The sequence below is a fragment of the Aedes albopictus genome, chromosome 3 (genome assembly GCF_035046485.1).
Source record: "Aedes albopictus strain Foshan chromosome 3, AalbF5, whole genome shotgun sequence".
Classification (NCBI taxonomy): Eukaryota; Metazoa; Arthropoda; class Insecta; order Diptera; family Culicidae; genus Aedes; species Aedes albopictus.
Genome location: NC_085138.1, coordinates 314,322,337 through 314,342,094, shown reverse-complemented (window position 1 = coordinate 314,342,094; position 19,758 = coordinate 314,322,337). Strand labels below are relative to the sequence as shown.

Genomic DNA, 19,758 nt, shown 5'->3' with positions numbered 1-19,758 from the left:
GAGACTCGTCATCTGACACAAGTCAACTCATGACAAATTCTGCTCATGCAGAGATTGGTTAGGTGCTATTCTATGTTAAGTTATCCATGAACTGTACTACCTAAGTAATCCATCAAACTGAAGCATCTCAAATTAATGTTTGAGCTACTTCAGATGATGTAATCATCGTAGCAATACTGCCAAATATCAACGAAAAAATGCTGAATACAAGAGCTTGCTTGAAGGCATCCATAAGGAAAGGTTGAAACATACTGTTAACGTTATTCTAAGATATAGCATGCTCGAGGCACGACACTTCATTTATAATCAAAGAAGCAAAACTGGGTTCACAAGGTAACCTATACAGAAGTTACCCTATGAAAATGAACTTTTTGAAGTAGAGCCACTTGGGCCACGCACGCTTTTTACGCTGAAAATTGATCTGAGGTTTCCTAGTCGTAGCCACTACCCAAACTAGACAGGATTACACTCTTCACAATCACAGCACAAAAAGGAAACATCAACGACAAACCAAATCGGTGTCAATTGATAAAACGCCAATGGCGAAAACGCATTAAGCGAAACCGTATAGGTAGTAATGTAAGCAAATTTACAACATTTGAATAATCCCGCCCTTATTTAGCCTCAAATTTGAGACTTAAGAAGGGCAACTGATTATCTCGGAGAAACACAAGGTCCACTGCACTATTGCTCCGGTTAGCGCAGTAAGGGCGTAATACTGTGGAGGACGCCCTAATTCTCCACAGGCTCCGTTTGTGGTTAGGTTTTTATTAGGCCCCCCTAACCATTCATTCCTTGGCACGGTAAGCATAAAGCCGCATAACACCATGAATTAGGGGTCACCTGTTTAGTGGACTCTTACCACTGGATCAGGCGGTCCGTAGTGTTATTCTTAGCCAATTGAGACAACCGCTACCGACACTACACAGCTATCTAGGCTGATCGGGAAAAGAAGTTAACATTGATGGCTAACTTCCGAACAAGCGAACAGCCGATTGGGGAAGGGACTCCTTAAGGGTCATCGGAAAAGTTTAAGAAACTATTGGAGAAACTCCTAGAAGTAGACTATATTTCTATTGAACAATCATGAGTTTTGAGCAACTGGACGATAGCAGCATTTGGTGCTCTAGAAGTTTTTGGTACCGTAAAACGGAGTAACTTTGATCATGCGGGAAACTTTGATAATGCGACAGGCATTTTATAGTTTATTTTATAAATATGATTCCTTCAATCAGTTAAGAAAAAGTCAAACGTAGATCAGTTCGATACATATGGTCCATCTTACATCCATCTTACACGTTTTTTTATGAAAACCAAGTTTATATTAAACTTTTTGGACAAAAAATAAAAATTATCGAGATTTTTGTCTTTTGTCAACCTTTTCAAACAATCTGCTGTACGACTTCGTTTCAATTTTTTTTTCAAAAAAAATCCTAAAACTCCGATAAACGCCCAAAAGTATGCAATGTCCTTGTAATTTCATGTAGATTAATCTGTTGTGTTCAACATGTGTTAATAAACATTCAAAAACAACCAAAAAACGAGAACTCACCATGAATAGTATGTAATCATATGTTGATGTACCGTTAAAAACATATTTTTACAGAAATAATTATTTTTGATAACTTAACTGTGTTTTTCACTCAGTACTCCACAATCTCATTTTTATATGTAGAATTTTGTAAAAAAAATCCATGTTTCGACATAAAAATTCAATCTGATATGTTCCACGAGGCTTCTTCCATCATGTTCATATTCCAAAGACTTCAATCTGTGATAATTTTTGTGTTGTTCAGGCCACTATCAAAGTTACCCCAAAATGAAAATGTGATTATCGCTCTTATGAAAAATTTAAAGCCGCCCAAAATATTTGAAATTATCGAAACATTTAATTGTAATCGATAACTGATACCCCAGTACTTGTTTAAAAAATACAAAACTTGAGGAAATACCGATACATGGAAAATATATCAAGAAAATTTGCTGAAAAACTGTCAAAGTTACCCCGTTTTACGGTACCGGAATGATCGGATTGTCGGTCCATACACTTTCTGGTTCTTAAATTGATATTTTACTTGATAACTTAAGAAAAATAATAATAAATAATGTGCATAATGTTCAATGTTGAGGTAATTTGTTTGGGGCGTACCAATATATGGGGCGCTTAAATTTGGAAACCTTGGGTAACCAGCTCTGATTTTACCATTACAACAGTTGTATTTAATGAGCTTTTGAAATATCCATAGAACCGGTATGCGACTTCTGGATTTCTACATCGAGAAATCTTCGGGGCACATGTCTAATCTTGTCTTCCTTCGAAAATGTCCAAGGGGCCGTTCATAAACCACGTAGACTTTTTTTTCTGATCAAAGTCTACGCTCCATACAAATTTCAAAATTTTTGTATGGACAAAAGTCTACGAGGGGGGAGGATCAACAGGAAATCGATACCATGATCCCTTTATAATTGTAATAGTTGTTCAGATTTCTCTCTGATGCCAAATTGTTTTTAGTGATTTTTTTTTTGTTTTTTTTTCATATTCAGTGAATTATCCTTGAATCATTTTTGCATGATTCAAGGTTCATTTACTAAATATAAAAAAAAAATCACAAACATTTTAGCATCAGAGAAAATCTAGAACAAACAATGTTTTAATGCAACATTACCAATATGATGACAGAAATCTATGATGGACTTAGCTAGAATTCAAGAAATTCGAATATATAACAAAAGTCTTGCTAAAGTATGCATGATTAGAAGACAAACAGAAATATGAAAAATTCGTTTAGTTCCTGCCAAATATTTTATGAAAAAGAATGTTGGAAACAATCATTACATTTTTTTCGGATTTAGCCTACAAGGATCTATCCAGTAATAACTCATGAGTCATGTGTTTTAGATTGGATAAACTAGCTATCTTAGATTTTTATAAATATATCTCCGGGAACTGATAAAATATTTTTTCAATTAACTTTGAAGATCTTGTTAAGAGTTCCATCAAGAATCTACTTAGGGTCTTGCAAGAAATCTTTAGAAATCCTTTCGGAAAGTTAACAATGCAAGTTGTAAGTAGCAGAAAGTGTATTGTGTGATTCATTCACAGTATTTCCGAATCTGTGCGTTCCTGGACCACATGACTTGGCATCCAAAATCTCCAGGGCAGCTAGCAACGTCCTTAATTAACTAGAGGATGCTATGCAATAAAAATTCACCTTACAGTAACTCCACCTTCCCACCGTTGATTTCCCGGAAGCTCTGGAATCACAACCAGCCCCAAGAGCATTAAGCTGACGATTGCAAGTTGCAAACCTGGCTATTACCGACGACGACCGACCGGTGTAGGTCACTCATCAACTCCGGATGGTGCCTTGCTAGCTACTGTTACTCCCAGAAGAACGCGCCACCGCCAGGATGGACTGGGCAGGAAATGAGAGCAATTACATTTTCCTTTCTGATATAATAATAGAACGGGGTGGAAAACGGGTCAGAATCCTCCGAGCCACGGAGCACCATCATCGTTTGACCGAGAGTACACCATGCCTGCGCTGGCTGACTGGGGCAGGAATACTCGACTAACAAACACACAAAAGCACAAATGCTATTCAAACCGCCCGCCCGCGTGTTTGTTCTTTTAGCGTTCGTTTAATTCGACAATTAAATATTGGTACTGGATTCGCTCGGTAAAGTCCTGGTCCATTAAAAATTTGATTGGATAAGGGCAGGCACAACGGTGAAAACATCATTTTTTTTTTTCAATGAGTGTTAACTCCAGATACTTTTTGTGCCACAAACTGCCGGATGAGCTTTACAAAAGGTTCACTACAATCACTACTGTTATATCAGCGAGTTGAACACAGAAACAAAATTGGTGATCTCGTTCTCCAATATTTTTTATGAAAGTTTTGGCACAAAGTTTTGGCGTCATTGTAAAATATTGCAGCAAACCTACTATAGTTCAACAATGACAACAGTAGTTATGACTTAAAAAAGTGTGTTACAAATATGTTATGTTTGATTATACAAAAAACTGAATATTTGCTTGATTGAATTGTCATCAAATAAAACTTCTAACTACTTCATCTCCATTACGCAATTGATTATGGCACGGAATTTCGAATCCTCTAGTACAATACATTCGATGCTTTAAATGATATCCGAAAGCTTAGACACAGTCAATCCAGATTGAAAATAAAATCCAGCAGGCACAACGACGTCCAACACTGTACAATTTTCCACCTATAACACCGACTATCACTGCCGGAAATCAAAATCTGCGATCTCAGTTTTCCACTTCAACGGCCGAACGGCGAGGGTGGCGGCATCCCCATTGATCAGCAACAGTCAACACGCAACCGAACGCGACCGTCCTCGGTTCGGTCGTCCCCAGGACCGTTACCAGAATCGCCGTGTTTACCTTCACGTATCGTATCTATCACGTCACACACGCCTCTTCCGTGTTGTGCAATATCTATTTAGAACACATCCACGCGTAGCACTTGCTCCACACTTCATTAACCACGGTCCACCAGCATCGGTTCCACCGGAACGGAGGACTTCAAATCCAGCACTCGGACGGCATCACATCCATCCATCGACCAACACGGAACCGTCTTCACAATGCAATCCTTTGACACTCTCGCGAGGAAGCGCGCGTGCTAGCTCCACATGTACGGCGGCGATGACGACGACGACGGACACCAACGGCACACGACGCAACAGCAACAGGACGAAAAGCAGACTGGCGTTGCCCGGTTTGCCGTCAGGTTCGTTTGCCGCCTTTAGCCCGGCATGCCAGCCAATCCTTGTGTGTGGAGGGGATGCGTATAGAATGCGCATTTGGGGTAAAACGACTAATTACCGGCTATGTTCTGTCTTCTTATTTACGGGCTACTACTAATGCCTTCCAATCGTAAGAAACATACTACGCATTTCCCACCCCCTGGACCCCTTCGTTGCAGTAAGCATAAGCGCGGGATGGGCTGCAAAACGATGAGTCGATAAGGAGAGCGTCAAACATAGCTCTGGTCCTCACAAGTTCCTACCTCATGCTTCCACGGGTCAAGCGATGACAAAGACCGCCAGCTAAGAGCTGTGTGCTTAGATGGTAGTGCAGCCTGGGCACTGTTGTCCTTCTGACTTCAGCTAGATTGAGGAGGTACGACCCGAGCGTCTGTTCACCTAGGAGGTGCGGCTCAAACAGCCTCTATTCTGGCATCCAGCGGCTGAGTAAGAAACGCTGCATCACGCCCAGCTAGATCCAAGGTGGTAGCCCCATCAGTGTGGCCGTCCCAGTGTTGGTTGGGACGTTAAACAGAACTGGCACGATGGCCCTCCGGCGAGACAGGAGTGTTGGCGTAGGCCCAATAAGCCACCCGCAAAAACCCCATTGCGAATAACATAGGAGAAAATACGACTCGATACAATCGGCAAAGACCCACGCGACGAAATAAGGACTATGATTGGAAACTTGGAACATGGAATTGCAAGTCACTAGGTTTCGCAGGATGTGACAGGATACGACGAACTAAATCCCCGCAACTTCGACATCGTGGCGTAGCAGGAACTTTGTTCGACTGGACAGAAAGTGTGGAAAAGCGGGCATCGAGCGGCTACCTTCTACCAAAGCTGTGGCACCACCAATGAACTTGGAACAGGATTTATAGTGTTGGGCAAGATGCGACAACGTGTGATCGGGTGGCAGCCGATCAACGCAAGAATGTGCAGCATGTTAAGAGTTCAGGGCCGTTGCTTCAACTACAGCATCATCAACGTCCACTTCCCACACGAAAGGAGAGCTGATGACGAGAAAGAAGCGTTCTACGCGCAGTTAGAGCAAACATACGATGCTTGCTCGCCGCGTGACGTGGATGTCATTGTTGGCGACATGAACGCGCTGGTAGGAAGGGAGCAAATGTACAGACCGGTAATCGGGCGAAACAGCCTATACGCCGTATCGAATGATTACGGCCAGCGATGCGTAAACTTTACAGCCTCCCGTGGTATGGTAGTCCGAAGCACCTTCTTCCCCCGCAAAGATATCCACAAAGCCACCTGGAGATCACCCGACCATCAAACAGAAAACCAAATCGGCCACGTTCTAATCGACAGTAAATTCTTCTCGGAATTCATGTCCGCACATACCGTAGTGCGAATATAGATTCGGATCACTACTACGTCGCTGTATGCATGCGCTCAAAACTTTCGACAGTTATTACCACGCGTCGAAGTCGAACGCCGCGGCTCAACATCGAGCAGCTACGTAACGTAGAAGTGGCTCAAGACTACGCGCAGCAGTTAGCACTATACCGCGGCTTCAGCACTAGGCTTCGCGACTTCGTATCACAGAAACGACTTGTACGACGGCGAATGTGAACAGTTGAAAAACGAGAAGAACGCAGCATGGGCGAGAATGCTGCAACATCGTACGAGAGTGAATGAGGCACGTTACAGACAGGCACGGAACAGGCAGAACTCAGTCTTCCGGATGAAGAAGCGCCAGCAGGAAGAACGAGATCGCTAAGTGATGGAAAAGCTATACCGCGCTAAGGACACACGAAAGTTCTACGAGAAGCTGAACCGCTCGCGCAGAGGCTTTGTGCCACAAACAGACATGGGCCGGGATAATCACGGGTATATTCTCACGAGCGAGCGTGAAGTGGTTGAGAGGTGGCGGCAGCATTACGATGAGCACCTCAACGTTGCAAGCACCGAAGGTGGCGCGGTAGTAGATCTAGGAGTACGTGCGCAGGACAAAAGATTTCCAGCCCCTAACCTCCAAGAGATTGAAGAGGAGGTCAGCCGGTTGAAAAACAACAAAGCCACTGGAGCAGATCAACTACAAAGCGAGCTTCTAAAATACGGTGGAGAAGCACTGGTGAGAGCACTACACTGGGTTATTACCAAGATTTGGGAGGAGGAAGTATTACCGCAGGAATGGATGGAAGGTATCGTGTGTCCCATCTACAAAAAGGGAGACAAGTTGGATTGCGAGAACTATCGCGCGATCACACTACTGAGCGTTGCCTACAAGGTACTCTCTCAAATTTTATGCCGCCGTCTATCACCGATTGCAAGAGAGTTCGTGGGGCAATATCAGGCTGGATTCATGGGTGAACGCGCTACAACAAATCAGATGTTCGCCATCCGCCAGGTGTTGCAGAAATGCCGCGAATACAACGTGCCCACACATCACTTGTTCATCGATTTCAAATCGGCGTATGATACAATCGATCGAGAACAGCTATGGCAGATTATGCACGAATACGGATTCCCGGATAAACTGATACGATTGATCAAGGCGACGATGGATCGAGTGATGTGCGTAGTTCAAGTATCAGGGACACTCTCGAGTCCCTTCGAATCTCGCAGAGGGTTACGGCAAAGTAATGGTCTTTCGTGCTTGCTGTTAAACATTGTGTAAGGAGAGCGGGGATAAACATGCGTGGGACGATTTTCACGAAGTCCGTTCAGCTGCTTGGTTTTGCTGATGATATTGATATTATAGCTCGTAAATTTGAGACGATGGCGGAAACGTACATCCGACTAAAGAGTGAAGCCAGGTGAATCGGATTAGCCATTATTGTGTCGAAGACAAAGTACATGATGACAAAGGGCTCCAGGGAGGAATCATCGCGCCCGCCACCCCGAATTTCTATCGACGGTGATGAAATCGAGGCGATTGTAGAATTCGTGTACGACACCAGCAGAGAAATTCAGAGACGCATTGTGGCAGGAAATCGTGCTTACTTTGGACTCCGAAGAACTCTACGATCGAATAAAGTTCGCCGTAACACGAAGTCTACGAAGTAGATAGTTATACAAAACGCTGATTAGACCGGTAGTCCTCTATGGGCACAAAACATGGACCCTACGTGCAGAGGAACAACGCGCCCTTGGAGTTTTCGAACGGAAGGTGTTGCGCACCATCTACGGCGGAGTGCAGATGGAATACGGGACGTGGAGAAGGCGGATGAACCACGAGCTACATCAGCTGCTGAGAGAATCAACCATCGTCCATACCGCGAAAATCGGGAGGCTACGGCGGGCGGGTCACGTCATCAGGATGTCGGATAGCAACCCGACTAAAATGGTTCTCGAGAGTCATCCGACCGGAACAAGAAGACGTGGAGCGCAGCGAGCTAGGTGGGTCGACCAAGTGGAGGACGATTTGCGGACCCTACGCAGATTGTGGAACTGGAAACAAACAGCCACGGACCGAGTGGTATGGAGACGGCTACTATGCATAGCTATGTAGAGCAGAGGCCGCCCAGGCCTTAGCCTGATCGGTAAGGTAAAGATGATATCACAGCTAAACTCAACGTTAAAATCAAATCCTTCCTTTTCCTTATTTAGAGGCACTTTACCCCTTTCCACCCCACGTTTGTTTCAATGGAAAAATTGTGGGCTTCCGACGAGACGAGCTGTGTGGCTCCGACCCAACCACCTGTACGACGACACCGTCTCCTGGATGAACGGACGGTCGTCGTCATCATCGGGGCTTGTCGTCGTCGTCATCGTCGTCGTCGGTCTCCACTCCAGTCAGCTAGAGAGCTCTGCTGTAAGCTACCGACCATAACCAACCGAACAACCGAACCGACCGATCCGATGATGACGAGTGGAATAGCTGGTAGACGTACATACGTAGGTACGTATATCCACCTTCAAGCATCAGGCTTCAAGCTCCGACCGGCGCAGCACAGTGGGCTGCCATTACCTATTGGAACAGGTGCCTCAGGGGCAAACTGGGGGTGTGAGTGCGTTATTATTTTTGGGGAATTAGATTGAGCGTAATCCAAGAAATTGCTATATCTTCATGAAAATTCATGGAATATTAAGCAGACAATGGATAGTGATATGGCTAACTGTGAATGAGCAGCTAAGTAGAGGAAAAATAGGAAAAAAAACATTTTTCTTTAAGGGGGGCATTGGCGGCATTGGAAGTTTCTTAAGGTTGAAGATGTTGACATTGGTATTAAGAATACAAAAAGCGATATGTTCACAGCGTTCCGGGTGGCGTCTGCAGTACGGAGTGGTTCTACACGCAGAAAAGTTCTAGTTGAAATCAACCGATTTTTCAGTTTACTATAGCGACAAACTGATTTCTAGTTTAAACTAAACTGTTCTATTGTTAAAACAAACAGAGATATGGTATTTTCAACATGAAATAATGGATTGATTCAAACAACTGCGATTTTGCCACTAACAAACCCGGAATGTGATTGTGTTGGTGACGGCAGCAACTGCGGCAGCTCGGAAATCTATTTCTAGACCGTCGGTAAGCGGATGGGGAGGAGAACGACTAAAATAAGACAAAAAAGGCGAAACCGATCAACTTTTTGTGGATGCTGTCGTGAGTAGCTGCGCGTTATCCATCACGGCCAAAGCTGAACTTGGAAGCTTGGAAGTTGTCGTGACGGATTTGCTGCACCTTCTTCGTTTTGGCGATGTTGGGGTAAGCATTTTATAGATGTTTTTTTTTTTTTATTTTGTTGAAATAAATGAAATTTTTGACATTATATGTAATGATGGTAATGATGGTTGTTTTATCGATAAATTCTAAATGAAAACAATTAAATATAACTTTGGAATAAGTATATTCTCAGTTTGAATATCAACCATGCGTTTTATTGTTTTAAACAAGCGCCATTTTTCTGCGTGAGTACCATTGAATACATTTCCGATGCAAACATTTCAGTATTCAACGAGAAAAATGCTTTTAATGACGACTTCTTCAAATCAGCATGTAGTAAAAAAGTCAACGAACGAGGTATAGTTTTGAAACATCAAAAATAGCTTAAAGCTGCTTCAAATAAACACCAATTACCGCGTTTTACAAAAAACTTGTACATACAGACGACATATTATTTTATGTTTGTTTAATTTGATTATGAATAAATGCATTTTTTTCTCATCTACACACTTAATTTTGATTACCGAGTTCGGTAATTTTTTGACGAGATTAAAACTGCTGAGCACCGAACTCGTTCAGCAAAAATGCATTGTTTACCTTTTCCATACGATTTTGACAGTTGTTTTACTGAGCCTCAGTAAAATCGATTACCGAAACTACCGAGATCGTACTGCTGTTATAATCTCGTCAAAAAAGTACCGAACAGGCAATTCAGAAATAAGTGTGTAAGTATTGTCGCTTCGCCACCAAACCGGACGTCGCCCAACTGAGTCGCAGCGTGACCCAACTCGTGACAATTTCTAAACAATTACGGAAGTAGAGCGCATCTGCCTTTTTGTCATCAACAACACAGCGCAGTAGTCGCGAAAAGGTTGCGACACTTGTAGACCAAGAAAATATCAGCTTACCATTAAATGTCTGTCTTGATTCCAACCGGATAGACAACACTTACGGTAAGAGTATTACTAACTCCGCTATAATTCTCTCATTAGTACATCGTTCGCACGATTTTCTTACCTGCAATGAAAGAAACAAAAAAGAAATCATTGTTAACATGACAATCATTCAGGATTTTATTTAGGTGAACGATATATGTATAAGTTTTAAAAAACACTCTCAAAGAGAAAAAAAAAACAAGACCTTTCAGAAACACCTCCGGCTCTTTATTGGGGAATTCTCTTTTACAAATTCGGTAGCAATTTCTCCGGAAATTCTGTAAGAAATCTCTCCGATTTCTTATGAATCAACTTCGGGATTTTTCAAGGGTTTCCTAAAAAATTCCTTCTTGAATTTATCTGACAGCTTCCTCAAGAATTCCATAAACAGTTTCAATTCTATTTTATAGCAGGTTTGGTTGGTGCATTCCTCCAGGAGCAGTTTCTATAGGATTTTTCACCAATTACACTGGTCGACAGTGGATCACGCACTTTGACCACTTGTTCCATTTCTGATGGATTTTGGCCCGCTGATTCCGAATCTGACTTCAGAATTGCTGTAACACGTACAGTTTTTGAGAAAAATAGGGTTTTTTTTCACAAAATTTCATATTTTCATAAAAAATAAACTATTGTCTTTATATTATTATTTTTTTTATCTGCTCATTCCAACAATTTTTTGTATTCGATAGATTTTGATCCACTGATTTAGAATCTGACCTTAAAATTTCAGTGACACGTACAGTTTTTGAGAAAAATGTGGTTTTATTCATAAAATTTCTTATTTTCAGAGAAAATAAAATTATTGTCTTTTTAAATTTGAAGTTTTTATCTACTCACTCATCTTAACCAATATTTTTACTGAATAGATTTTGATCCACTAATTTGTAATCTGACCTAAGAACTACTGTAACACGGAAAATTTTTGAGAAAAAGGGATTTTTATTCATAAAATTTTATATTTCCATAGAAAATAAAATATTGTCTTTATAGTTTTATTTTTTTTATCTGCTCATTTAACCAATATTTATTTTCAATAGATTCTCGTATACTGATTCGGAATCTGACTTCAGAATTCACAAATTAACAAAATTTCATTTTTTCTTAAAAAAAATGAAATATTGTCTTTATAATTAATTTTTTTTCTCCGCTCATCATAAACAATAATTACTTTTAATGGATTTTGATCCATTGATTCGTAATCTGACATAAGAATTTGAGTGAACCGTATCTTTTTTTTAGAAAAATAGGGTATAATTCACAAATTTTCATATTTTCATAAAAAATGAAATATTGACTTTATAATTTTATTTTTTATTATCTGCTCATCATGAACAATATTTATATTTAATGGTTTTTGAGTCACTGATTCGTAATCTGATATGAGAATTTGTGCAACACGTAAACTTTCTAAGAAAAATTGGGGTTTATTCACAAAATTTCATATTTTCATAGAAAATAAAATCTTGTCTTTATAATTTTAAATAACTAATTCAGAATATGCCTTAAGAATTTGTGTAAAACGTACAATTTTTGAGAAAAATTGAATTTTATTTATAAAATTTCATAGAAAATAAACTATCGTCTTTACAATTTTAATCTTTTTATCTGCTAATCTTAACCCTAAAAGGGATACCTGGGGTCCATTGGACCCCAGGCGCCTTTCAGAGCTCGTCTTTGATGGAACATACTCAGCGAGGTGACGAAACTAAGGCCATGAAGGTATCCCTTTTAGGGTTAAACAATATTTATATTCAATACATTTTATTTACTGATTCGGAATCTAACCTAAGAATTTTTATAAGGTACCCCGGGGCAAGTGGGACCTAAAAAAATGCTAATTTGGTTTTGTCATGCCAAAAATTTTAGAACACAAATTCTTTAATAATTCCAATGGACCCAAAAGACGTTGTTGGTATATTTGTACTTATTAACGTGCATAAAAATTGTTTCAAAATTTTTACATTCCATATATTCTGCATATAATGAAAAGTGTAGCAGATCTTCATTTACTGCGTTTCACGGGGCAAGTGGAACCTATTCAGAGTTTTTGTACAAAGGGCTTAATATAAGTTGCAACAAATAAGGTAACATAAATCATAAATCTCTTATATGAATGACTATGTTTAGAGATTAAAATAAGAAGAGGTTTATGGTATCATGCATAAATTACGTAACACTTAACAAATCGCTGGGAAAAAAACTTAAATCAACTCTAGCAGCTCATACAAAATATTTTTTTTTTATACAAAAAGCGCCATATAATGAAGAGACAAAAGATTTCAAAACATGGTCTCTATATTATATAGTTGATGAATTTCGCCAATAGTAAATCTGAGGATTCGAGATTTTCAGTAATATCTTCTGCTTTACATAATCTTACGATCAATAAATAATGTTTTTACCCTTCTTACACCCATAAGAAGGGTATAAATATCGCTCGAAAAACCGACTTTCGATCCGAGGCCCGGAGGGCCGAGTCTCATATACCAATGAACTCAGCTCGACGAACTGAGCAAATGTCTGTATGTGTGTGTGTGTGTATGTGTGTATGTGTGTATGTGTGTGTGTGTGTATGTGCGTTACAAAAAAAAGTCACGCACGTTTCTCAGCCGTCTGTCAACCGATTTGAGTTCTCTTGGAAGCAAATGAAAGCTACTACATCCTAGTAGAACGCTATTGAATTTTTTTTCGATTGGACGTTTGGTTACCGAGATATCTCTCGAAGAGTACTTATGAGTCATACTTCTAAACTTTTTAAGATTTTTGACCAAGTGTATCATAATAAATATTTCGACCGTTTGTCAATCGATTTGGGTTCTCTTGGCACCAAATGAAAGCTACAGCATCCTAGTAGATCGCCCAGAAATTTTATTTCGATTGGACATTTGGTTACAGAGATATCTTTCGAAGAGTACTTCGAATTTATACAACTAAACCTTTTGAGATTTTTGACCAAAAGTATCATAATAAATATCTTAGCCGTCTGTCAACCGATTTCGGTTATCCTGGCACCAAATAAAAGCTACAACATTCTAGTAGAACCCTATACATTTTCATTAGGATTGGACATTTGGTTACCGAGATATCTTTCAAAGAGTACTTGGGAGTAATACAGGTTAACTTTTTGAGATTTTTGACCAAGGGTACCATAATAAATATCTCAGCCGTCTGTCAACCGATTTGGGTTCTCTAAGCACCAAATGAAAGCTACAATATGCTTGTATAAGGCCCTGAAATTTTATTTCGATTCGACATTTGATTACTGAGATATCTTACGTAGAGTATTTCAATAAATTATTTTTTTTATTATATTCACTTGTTATCTTGCATTTGTTTTTGACCAGTCTATGGGAAATTATTTTTCAATAAATAATGCTGATCTCATACAAAGTGTATTCTAGCAGGTTATTGTTTTCAACAAAATTATAATTAACAAATTACAAATACACAGGAATTTTATGAAAACTAACAATATGTTAAATGAAAGCTTTAAATTTATATATTGTGGGAAAAATGCAAGAACTGTACAGCCAAAATAACTAGTTAATGCCAAAACTGATTAACTTAGTAGATGTATCATTTTTGTCCTTTCAACACCATAACCATGAATACCAAGTACTTCGGAGTTAATTTATTCGACTGATTATTGTATATTCAGTTCAAAGTTGGATTATCCCGACTGTTTGTGAAACTGTTCAGAACAGTCGTCGAATATCAAGGGGATTCTCGATGTATTCTACAGAAACCAATTGATCAGCAACTTTGTTCAAGCACATCATTATTTCAAACGTACAGGTCTTTAGAATAACAAACATTGGCAATTATCCTGGAAATAATATAAATTGCATTTATTAAACCTCACTTTAAAACATTTAAAACGTTTATTGCGAACAAAAAAATATTTTCATAAATTTGTTGAGTGATAAACATTGCATCTGAACACCCCCCGACTTCCGCGCCAAAAAGCTGGCGGCTTGGCTGCTGGAAACAGCTGACCAAGACGACCGGTTAGCTGTCCTTGTTCCACCAATTGAATGTTTTTGAAAACGCGTTTGCGCGCGAAATTTTTCTCGCTCATTTCTGCTGTCAAATCCGTCACCGACTGTTTCACCGACCGTTTGAAACGCCGACTGTTTCGAACGGTCGTGAACAGTTTGGAACTGGACGGTCAATAAGAGATATTAGACAAAGTGCATCTTGCTGATTTTTTTTATCCATTTGTTAATCGATTCAAGATTATTTGGCAGTTAACAAAATATACAATATTCCAGAATATGAAAGCTATTTTTTTAACATTCCATATAAGATTCTTGGAGGTATCTGGCATTACTGGTAAGTCCATGGTCTATGCTATTTTGGGAAACATTTCACTAGATGTCAAATCCACAATATTTTCTAGAACTTTTGGCCAATCGCACAAAATAAATTTGCTTAATACGCATAATACAACAATATTTTTAATAAGTGTAAGAAGGGTTCTGTTCACCATAGGTGGATTAAATCGGGTTTTTAATCATGAATTTGGAAAAGGCTATTTCCACAATTTATTTTTTTATGGACGATATCTGAATGCTCAGAAGAATGCATTATGCAGCGTTAAGTGAAAAAATAATGTAAGATATTAAGAGGACAACATAAAAAATACATGCTTTTGATTTTTTTTGTTTTACCCAAGGTTTTCCCATTTTACACAAGAATTTCATAATCTAAATAGAGGTAATAAAGTACGATTCGACAGTAGAATACTTAACGTGTCAATTGTTATTGACTATCGTGCTAATTTCATCTAAGGCTGGACAATACGAGATGAACCCATAAAATTGTGTTTGTTTATTCACCTAGGTCCCACTTGCCCCAGATAGCGAAATGTTCTGGGGCAACTGAGAGCAGTAAACTAAAGGTAATAAATAAAAATAAAATACAGATTTTTCGCTTGAAATCATTTGCAAGAACTAGACACGCTAGCCTGAAACCAAAAAAGTATTTGCAGAATAACAAATCTATTTTTAAACAACGAATGTAGTAGAGCACGTCAATCTCACCTAGTGAATTGAAAATTATATATGAACAACAATAACGTATATGGTCTCTTTATGGTTGAAACAATAACATTTTTTGTATTCAAAGTATCCGTAGGTGTGATACCTATGTTTTCCATGAAGAATGTTAGTCTGAAAAATAAATAATAAAAAAATACTAGCTATAGGTCTCACTTGCCCCCGATTCTCACTTGCCCCGGGGTACCTTAACACGTTCAACTTTTGAGAAAAAAATGGGGTTTAATTCGCAAAATTTTATATTTTCATAAAAATAAAATACTGCGTTGTTATTATCATTTTTTTTATCTAAAACCATAACTAATATTTATATTCAAACGATTTTGATTCACTGATTCGGAACCTGACCTAAGATTTTGTGTAACACGTACAGTTTTTGGACTGAGTTCACGCATTAGCGCGGTACGTATCCCCGGCGTGAAAAAAACCTGACTGTGTAAATACATAAGAACAATTCGCTGAATTCTTATCATACCGTTAATATCTGTAGCACGTACAGATTTTGAGAAAAATAGAATTATATATACAACATCACATATGGTCATTGAAAATAAAATATTGTCTTTATTTTTTAAAATCTACTGCTCATAGAAACAAAAATTCATATAAAATATTATTTGATAAGCTGATTTAGGTTTATTGCTCAGAAACTCTGAACACAGGTGAAACACATATTTTACATGAAAAAATGAATTTATGAAAAAACATTTTTTTTTTCATGAGAATGTGAAATTTTGTTGATAAAATCCAACTTGAAAAAAAATAAGGTAAGAATAAGGAATAAGTGGATACATTCAATATAATCTATTACGATCTAGTAAAAAACTGTCCATTAATAGCGTAGGGGTTTATGGAGGGAGGAGAGTTTGAGAAATCTTTCACGCCATACAAATAAAAAGTGGGTTCTCATCTAAAAAACTGAACGTGGTACAGAAATTCTGAGGTAAGATTTCGAATAAGCAGATTGAAATTTATTACATACAAATATGTGTTTCGGTGAGAGGACCATAAATTAAAACAACAGCAATATTTTTTCTATGAAAATACTGAATTTTGTGAATAAAACCCTATTTTTCTCAAAAATTTTAAATGTTACAGAAATTCTTCGGTCAGTTTCCGAATCAGTGGACAAAAATCTATTAAGTATAAGTATTGGTTAAGATGAGTAGATAAAAAATATAGAGACCATATTTTATTTTCTTTAAAAATATGAAATTTTGTAAATAAAACCCCATTGTTCTCAACACGTACAGGTGTAGGTCAGATTCTGAATCAGTGGATCAAAATCTTTTGAATATAGATATTAGTTATGATGAGCAGATAAAAAATTTAAAATTAAACAAGCATTATTTTATTTCACAAACGTGTTACAGAAGTTCTAAGGTTAGTTTCCGAATCGGTGGATGACAATCTATTAAATACAAATATTGATTAAGATGAGCAGATAAAAAAATTAAAATTATAAAGACAATAGTTTAATTCCTACGAAAATATTAATTTCATGAATAAAACTGCATTTTTTTTCAAAAATATCACGTGTTACTGAATTTTTTGTTCAGATTCTGAATCAGAGGAATAAAATATATAGAAAATAAATATTGGTTACGATCAGCAGATAAAATGAAATAAAATTAAAACAGACAATATTTTATTTTCCATGGAAAATATGAAATATGATGAATAAAACCATATTTTCCCAAAAATTTTACGTGTTACTGAGATTCTTAGGTCAGATTCCGAGCCAGTATATGAAAATCTAATAAATATTAATATTGCTAAAGATGAGCAGATAAAAAAAATAAAATTATAAAGACAATAGTTCATTGAAAATAGAAAATATTAAATTTTGTGAATAAAACCGTATTTTCTCAAAAAATTTACGTGTTACTGAAATTCTTAGGTCAGATTAAGAATCAGTGGATCAAAATCTATTGAATATAAATATTAGTTATAATGAGCAGCTGAAAAATTTAAAATTAAAATACCAATATTTTATTTTCTATGATATATTAAATTTTGTGAATAAAATCCTATTTTTCTCAAAAACTGTACGTGTTACAGGAATTCTGAAGTCAGATTCGAAATCAGCGGGCCAAATTCCATTAGAAATGGAACAAATGGTCAAAGTGCGTGAAAAAAGTTTCAATTTTGTCGACTAGTGTTATTTTAGAAATTCTTCCACAGAAGTTTTACTACCTGTCACTTTTGGAATAGTTATTCATCTAACAATTTCTTTAGAAACTTCTTATGATTTTTTTCTAAGAATTCCTCTGGCAAGTTCTTAAGAAATTCCTCTGATAAACACTGTTTTAAGAAATTAAATCGGAATCCGTTAAGAAAATACTCCCAAATTTTTTGAGAAATTTATCCTATAATTCCACTCCGGTAATTATTTGAAGAATTTTCTTCCGCAATTTCGAAAACCATTTTTTTTCCATGGTGTACTCCAGTAATATATTCAAAAACTTCTTGTAAAATCTCTTGAGGTATTTCTCATGAAATTCTTCAAGAAAACCCAGTAGAAATTACTCAAGCGATTCTTTAGAAATGCCTCTGGATGTTTTTCTGCCAGCTTATTGAGGAATTTTTCTGGCAATTTCAATACAAATGTCGTCAACAATTCTCATAAAATGGCGCTTACAATTTCCTACGGAATTTCTCTAATATTTTGTTTTGTAATTTCAACGAAAATTACCTTAAGAATTGCTCAGGCATTTTTTTTTCGTGACTTTCTTGATGAATATCTCCGGCAATTTTTGTAGGATTTAATGCGAAAATTTCTCCGAAAATTTCCCCAAGAATTCATCCATAATTTCCTTCTAGAATCTCAAGTAATTTGTTTTGGAATTGCTCCGACAATTTCTTGATGAATTGTACATTTTTCGGAGTATCAAAGAAGCGACAAAAGAGGGTACCGGCTGCATTACATGCTAAACCAATCATCATTTGTTTCACTTTACATTTTGTTGTGATGAAATTTTTGTGGCCAAACAATTTGAATTCTATTTTATAACAGATTTTTTCAGTGAATTCTTCCAGAAGCAGTTTCTGTAGGAATTTTTCACCATTTTTTTTCAGAAATTCTTCCACAGAAGTTTTACCACGTGCTACTTTTGAAATCGCTCAAGAAGTTTTTACAGGTATTCATCTGACAATTTCTTTAGAAACTCCCTATGAAATTCTTTTAAGAATATCTCTGGCAAAAAAATCCTCCGAGAAATACTGTTTTAAGAAATCAATTTCGAATTCTTTAAGGACATACTTCCAAAATTAATTGAGAATTTCATCCTAAAATTCCCCTTCGGCAATGATTTATAGCATTTCTCAAACTCAATACAAACATCACCAAAAATTTTCATAAAATGTCACTAATATATTTTTAGGAGTTCCTCTAATAGTTTGTTTTGGAATTTCTACGAAAATTATCTTAAGAATTGCTTAGGCAATTTTTTCGTGGCTTCCTTGATGAATATCTCCGACAATTATTGTAAGATTATATTCGAAAAATTCTCCAAGAGTTCTAGAATCTCAAGCAATTTCATTTAGAATTGCTCCGTCAAATTCTTGGCGAATTCTTGAAATTCTTCCGATACTTTTTTTAGAAATCATTCCGTTGACTATTTTTCTGGATATTTGCAATTTCTATAGTACTTCTCCTCAATTTTCATTTTCAGTAATTTTTCTGGCAATTTTGACAGAAACTTTTCCACAAGTTTCGTCCAGAATATTTCAGCAAGATATCCGATCATTACTTTGGGCATACATTCGATCATTTGTTTAGGAAATCCTCCACCTCTTTCTTCAGATTTTTCCCGATAGCTTCATTAAGTTCAGTTCGTTAAGGATATTTCAGAAATTTAATTAGGAACTGCTTTAGAAATGTCCTTCGGGAATTCCTTTGGGATTCCCTACAATAATTCTTCCGTCTTTATTATAGAGACTTTCAGCCTTTGGCTGGTTCGTCTCTTGCTAATTCTTCTGTCATTTTGTTAAGGAATTCTACTGGAAATTTTCAGAAATTCTTAAAACAATTACTTTAGGAGTTCCTCAAACATGGCTAACAAATGCCTCCGGAAGCTCTTCTGCTAACATATAAAGCAATTCCTCTGGCCGGTTCCATACGTTTGACTCAAACAATTCTTTTAAAAACTTCTACAGATTTTTTTTAGGAATTCCTCTTGTAATTTGCTTAGGGATTAGGATACCTTACATAATTGAAATTCCGTTAAACATTCCTGCGTTAACTACTCCGGAAATTCCCTTGTGAATTCATTTGCAACTTTCTTCAGGAATTTCTCAGGAAATTTCTATATAAATTCCACAGATAATTCCTTGAGGAATCCCGTAAGGAAAT

At 37.3% G+C, this 19,758-nt stretch overlaps 2 protein-coding genes across 2 annotated transcripts in view; both read right to left on the bottom strand.

The window, feature by feature from the left end:
• The window catches only part of LOC109425809 (solute carrier family 12 member 4), an 836,994-nt gene extending 832,440 nt beyond the window's left edge, over nt 1–4,554 (bottom strand). The window contains exon 1 of the mRNA XM_062842513.1: nt 4,415–4,554. The gene's annotated coding sequence lies outside the window, so the exon portion shown is untranslated. The remainder of the gene's footprint in view (nt 1–4,414) is intronic.
• The window catches only part of LOC109433075 (uncharacterized), a 336,164-nt gene that overhangs the window by 119,662 nt on the left and 196,744 nt on the right, over nt 1–19,758 (bottom strand). The window lies entirely within an intron of this gene.